General features: G+C 38.8%; 1 long non-coding RNA gene across 1 annotated transcript in view; it reads right to left on the bottom strand.

The window, feature by feature from the left end:
- LOC138022071 (uncharacterized) overlaps positions 1 to 4,909 on the bottom strand; it is a 9,684-nt gene extending 4,775 nt beyond the window's left edge. The window contains exon 1 of the long non-coding RNA XR_011126518.1: positions 4,821 to 4,909. This is a non-coding gene — a long non-coding RNA (uncharacterized lncRNA). The remainder of the gene's footprint in view (positions 1 to 4,820) is intronic.
- Positions 4,910 to 6,467: the final 1,558 nt, after the last annotated feature.

The raw sequence follows: 6,467 nt of genomic DNA, 5'->3' as shown, positions 1-6,467 counted from the left end.
CACACGATGTCGGTAAAAAGTGTAGTTAATCGAACTGTAAAATGAAAGCTAAAATCCTAATCACAGAAACGAGCGCTTAGGCTTAATCAGTAAACGAGTGCTATATTCTTTACACGATGTCGGTAAAAAGTGTAGTTAACCGAACCGTAAAATGAAAGCTAAAATTTTAAAAGAGTGCTTAGGCCTAATCACTGAAACGAGCGCTTAGGCTCAATCAGTAAACGAGTGCTATATTCATCACAGTATCTCGAAAAGAGTGTGATTAACCGAACCGTAACATGAAAGCTCAAATTTGAATGAAAGAACGAGACTAGTTAGAAGAGCTAGGGATCGTTTGATATTCTAGAACTTTAGAGATTTTAGAGGTTTTAGAACCCCCAAAAGACGTTACATATTGTACTAGAGCTATAGAAATCTTAGACTCACAACATGGGCCATGAATATTCTAGAACTGCAGAACGTTTAGAGATTTTAGAAGCCCCAAAGGGATCGTTTGATATTATCACGTCATCTATAGCTATCTTCTATTTTAGAGTTATTTTAAAAAGACTGAGGGGCTTTGGGGCTTCTAAAATCTCTAAACGTTCTACAGTTCTAGAATATCCATGGTCCATGTTGTGAGTCTAAGATTTCTAAAGTTCTAGAATATGTAAGGTCTTTTGGGGGATCTAAAATCTCTAAAATCTCTAAAGTTTTAAAATATCCAACGATCCCTAGCTCCTCTACACTGTGGTGTAGTCTCTGCTTTTAAATGATTTTTCACATGATTGTTTCATCGAAACAGTAAAAATGTTTTGCATAAGAATAAAGCTTAATTCCTACAGTGTTTGTAAACGGAACCAAAAGCACGAAGGTAAAAAGTCTTTTTTTTCGGTAGTATACATGACTTCAATTCCGCCCTTTATAATATAGAGTCAGTACAATCAATACAAACACGGATAACTAGAACTCGAACATTGACCCGCGTAAAGAAGTAAAAAAAATACTGCATGGTAATTTCACAGCCTGACAATCGGACTCTATCTGGTAGTTACAAATCGTTTAACTAATCCATGCAAATTTCTGGTGCTGGTGAATTCCTTCAATTATATCATTGTCCACTAACTCAGTGAAGCGTTGCTGACTTGGAGCTACCAGAGAGAGAAACGTTCATGCACAAGTTTATGCTTGAGTTTTGTAGCAAAACCTTTTCGCGATCACTACTTGAATTCAATGTCATCCATTTGACCGCGAACCGTTATTTTTTCACTTGCCGCGTCGTTTGGTACACCTAAGTCAGGAATGTGATCTTCATATGACAGAAATGTTGTTGGATATCAAACACAAAGGTTTGAAATCACAGAGGAAATTTCTAAAGCTCTAGAATATGTAAGGTCTTTGAGGGGTTCTAAAATGTCTAAAGTCTCTAAAGGTCTAGAATATGAAATGATCCCTTTGGGGCTTCTAAAATCTCTAAAAGTTCTAAAGTTCTAGAATATCTATGGTCCATGTTGCGAGTCTAAAATTTCTAAAGCTCTAGAATATGTTAGGTCTCTTGGGGGTTCTAAAATCTCTAAAGTTCTAGAATATACAACGAACTCTTTGGGGCTTCTAAAATCGCTAAAAGTTCTAAAGTTCTAAAATCAAATGATCACTTCAAATTGACCCGTTTTCGCAACCTGAATAATTTGTTTTGTACGTTGTTGAAAACAAAAACTGAACAGTCTTTGAGTTATTTGAAAAACACCGAGGGTATGTCTCGGAAGTCTAGAAATCTATAGATAAAAATGATCCCTTTGGGGCTTCTAAAAATCCTAAGGTGTAACTTTGTTATGGGGATTCTTGGGTTTCCCTTAACATAATTTATCAAAGTATAGTGCGGGATTACAAAAGGATGACGAATTTCGACATGCACCGCAACGAAACATAAATAGACCAAAGCGCTCATAATCCAAGTGTTTATTGAAATTGTAATCAACCGAGTCCACTAAATTCTTGTTTGATATTGATCCTCATAATGTTGTGAAATATTATTGTGGTTTCTGGTAGTAAACTACACACTAAATGCTGATGCCAAAAAAATGTTCTCTTCAATGTTGCCATTCGTGCTATTGCTTGTTGTTTGTATACTGAGTACAGTGTTAAATAAAGACCTTAAAGGGGAGATGACGGGTTTTTAAGCGGCTCGTGTTAGCCGACATTTGTTCAATCTCAGCAAGGTCACGGCTGCTCCTGTGATATAATTATTACGCACACGCTTAAAGAACGAACCATACAAGTATTCCTCCGTTCACTTTTTAGTCAAGTTTTCATGTCCATTTGTAATTCGTTTGGGAAAACGGCGGAAAGTTTTAGCTCACTTAAAGTGCTTGGCCTAATCACTGAAACGAGCGCTTGGGCTTCATCAGTAAACAAGTGCTATATTCCTGACACGATGTGGGTAAAAAGTGGTGTAGTGCTTCAACGAAGTGTTTTCTGACCAACTCCCTTTTAATGTATTTATAAACGGGAGCAACTTCAGAATACCCCGCCACAGCTAACCACTATTGTTTCCACTATGCGGCATCTTTTGAAGAACGAGACTTAATACAATAGAGCTTATTCTTATTCAATGAAATGCAAATAAGTGGCGGGGTATTCTGAAGTTTAGCCAACGCTGATCCCTTTGATTAAGAGACATACATCTCGTGAAGTTGAAATCGCAAATAAGTGTTATCATGACAATGATGATAAACGAGACAAATCTTCAGAGAAAAGTGCAGATGTTGTCATTAGAAGATAGAACTCATATATAGCTACCTTCTATTTTAGAGTTAAAGCCGACAAGGTCTCGTTTAGGGTTCCAGGAAGAAACACAGAATTACGCGAAGAGAAACAGAAGTCAAATTTTCTTTTTAATTTGTTTTTAGGGGCCAAAATTTGCTTAAGCCACGCCCAGATTGGTCTCCTTTAGGGGTCACAAAAAGCTTGAGCCAGGCCCAGATGGTCTCCTTTAGGGGTTAAATTCAAAATTTCCGATGAGCATCCCCGTCTTTCCCCCCCCCCGTTGCTTAGGCCTAATCACTGAAACGAGCGCTTAGCCTTAATCAGTAAACGAGTGCTATATTCATCACAGTATCTCGAAAAGAGTGTGATTAACCAAACCGTAATATGAAAGCTCAAATTTGAATGAAAGAACGAGACTAGTTAGGCTTCATCAGTAAATGAGTGCTATATTCCTCACACGATGTCGGTAAAAAGTGCAGTTAACCGAACCGTAAAATGAAAGCTAAAATCCTAATCACAGAAACGAGCGCTTAGGCTTAATCAGTAAACGAGTGCTATATTCTTTACACCATGTCGGTAAAAAGTGTAGTAAACCGAACCGTAAAATGAAAGCTAAAATTTTAAAAGAGTGCTTAGGCCTAATCACTGAAACGAGCGCTTAGGCTTAATCAGTAAACGAGTGCTATATTCATCACAGTATCTCGTAAAGAGTGTGATTAACCGAACCGTAACATGAAAGCTCAAATTTGAATGAAAGAACGAGACTAGTTAGAAGAGCTAGGGATCGTTTGATATTCTAGAACTTTAGAGATTTTAGAGATTTTAGAACCCCCAATAGACCTTACATATTGTAGAGCTTTAGAAATCTTAGACTCACAACATGGGCCATGAATATTCTGGAACTGCAGAACGTTTAGAGATTTTAGAAGCCCCTAAGGGATCGTTTGATATTATCACGTCATCTATAGCTATCTTCTATTTTAGAGTTATTTTAAAAAGACTGAGGGGCTTTGGGGCTTCTAAAATCTCTAAACGTTCTACAGTTCTAGAATATCCATGGTCCATGTTGTGAGTCTAAGATTTCTAAAGCTCTAGAATATGTAAGGTCTTTTGGGGGATCTAAAATCTCTAAAATCTCTAAAGTTCTAAAATATCAAACGATCCCTAGCTCTTCTAAATAGAACCGTTCTAGAATGCTATAGAAGTTTCTAATGTCAAGACCTGCAGAGACCATTGACCATTGACCATTGACCATTGATCCTTGGAGAGACCGATTACTGGCCCGGTTTTGTTAAACTTGTACGTGCTCATTCTTGCATGCACTGTGGTGTAGTCTCTGTTTTTGAATAATTTTTCACATGATTGTTTCATCGAAACAGTAAAAATGTTTTGCATAAGAATAAAGCTTAATTCCTACAGTGTTTGTAAACGGAACCAAAAGCACGAAGGTAAAAAGTCTTTTTTTTCGGTAGTATACATGACTTCAATTCCGCCCTTTATAATATAGAGTCAGTACAATCAATACAAACACGGATAACTAGAACTCGAACATTGACCCGCGTAAAGAAGTAAAAAAAATACTGCATTGTAATTTCACAGCCTGACAATCGGACTCTATCTGGTAGTTACAAATCGTTTAACTAATCCATGCAAATTTCTGGTGCTGGTGAATTCCTTCAATTATATCATTGTCCACTAACTCAGTGAAGCGTTGCTGACTTGGAGCTTCCAGAGAGAGAAACGTTCATGCACAAGTTTATGCTTGAGCTTTGTAGCAAAGCCTTTTCGCGATCACTACTTGAATTCAATGTCATCCATTTGACCGCGAATCGTTATTTTTTCACTTGCCACGTCGTTTGGTACACCTAAGTCAGGAATGTGATCTTCATATGACAGAAATGTTGTTGGATATCAAACACAAAGGTTTGAAATCACAGAGCAACATTCACAAGGAATCAGAAGGTTTATGCATCGATTATTAATAAGTGCTAATAGAAATAAATTTTACCTAATGATTCGCGGAATCGAAAAGAGAAAAGAAAAAGAGAAAGAGGAAATTAAGAATCCCCACTCACCTCTTTTAAACTTCTGCACACTGAGCGGAATATTGCACTTTTTAGTGAGTCTTTCCTTGAGGCAGCTAGCAAATGAGCCCACTTAAGATTGAGAGGGTGCGGCTGAATCTATTCTATTGGCCACGTTGAGGTTGCCAGGGAGACAGGATCGAGAGCCCTGTTTAAAGGCATTGCGGGACTGTTTTGGGGACGTATTTTCGTCATACCGTGCGCTGAGCGACAACTTAAGTTGCAAGAAAGCGATATACCAGGAGCTGAGCTTCCTAAACCACCATGCAGAATATTGTTTAATCGCAATTTTAAAACGATGGCTCCGCTCGACAAGGTGCAAAATTGTCTGGAAAACGAAAAGATTCGATCCATTGAAACTTCAGTGTGATTGTTGTACATCCGACCTTTACTTAAAATCAAGGTGATTTATAAAGTTTTAACCCGAAGTTAAGGGTTATCGTACAAGAATATACGAAAGTCATTTTGCTTTGCAGACTAAACGACTGCATAACCAGTGGCTCGTCCCCAAACTGACAGTCCCAAAATGCACTTCAATACTAAGACTCTCGACCTTGTCTAACACACGATCTCAAAGTGTCAACGTAACCATATTCGTATTGTTTTCGCGGAGGAGACCATCAAGACAATACTTTCGTTTCTCAGAAAAAGTGAAAGACATTCGGCTGGAGGAATGCCCCACCCCTCCTTCCCCTTCTCCCTTGTTGTCTCCTGTGCTCTTGTAAATGGAAGAGGGTTGACAGTTCTTTTCACATTGTAGCCTTGCTAAAACGGAAAATTGTCACTAATGGTGAAATTCCTCCAAAATGGTGAAATTACTCTAGTCCTTGCACCATTACCGTACCCTCCGCAATGCAGTCAGCAATCAAAGAAGCACGTTAAATTGGACCCGAAACTCGAGGAGTCTCCCCAAAGGGGGTTTCAGGAGAAAGAACTCTAACGCCATCATCAGCCTCACGGGCAGCAAGAAGCGATGCAGGTTCAGCACCCGCTTCATCATCCATCACATTTATCACAACTGGTCGAGAAAGAAAACGCCGTTGCCTAAGAGACCATGAAAAGCTGAAAAAAAAAAAAAAAAAAAGAAAACAAAAAAAAGCTGAGCGTCCTATGAAACGTAATTCGGCAGCGAACTGCCCTATCCATGACAACGGAAGTCGTCATGGCATGCCAGATGAAAAAAATTACAAACAACGTGCAAGTACCTAAAGATCCCAGGAAGAAAAAGAATTTCATCAGGGCTAAAGCCAAACAAGATATGACGACAAACAAGAGAGGGTGCCAAGGATGCAGGGAAGGAAAACATGAGAGATTGGAGCTGAGAAAGCATACTTAGAGCCAAGGGACAGGAAAAGAACAAAAAAGAAGGACACTAAGGGGCTAAGCCACAAAAACAAGGAGGGTTAACAGGTTAGCCAAAACGTATCAAACGGTCAGTTAAAGGATTCCATGCGTGATTATCCAGTTGAGATCGACTGGGTGGTTCAGCAAGAAGATATAAGAGCTGCCTCCAAGTGGTAAGGCCGCAATAAAGCTCAAAACGTGTCAACACACTGAGGAAGCTAAAGGCACTCAGTAACAGTAAAGACCAATGGACTGGTTTGGCTAAAATGCAAGAAACAGACGAAACATGATGAA

Source organism: Montipora capricornis, chromosome 10, assembly GCF_036669925.1.
Source record: "Montipora capricornis isolate CH-2021 chromosome 10, ASM3666992v2, whole genome shotgun sequence".
NCBI classification, from domain to species: domain Eukaryota; kingdom Metazoa; phylum Cnidaria; class Anthozoa; order Scleractinia; family Acroporidae; genus Montipora; species Montipora capricornis.
Note: the sequence above shows the minus strand (reverse complement) of the source record. Positions and strands in the feature narration are given on the sequence as shown.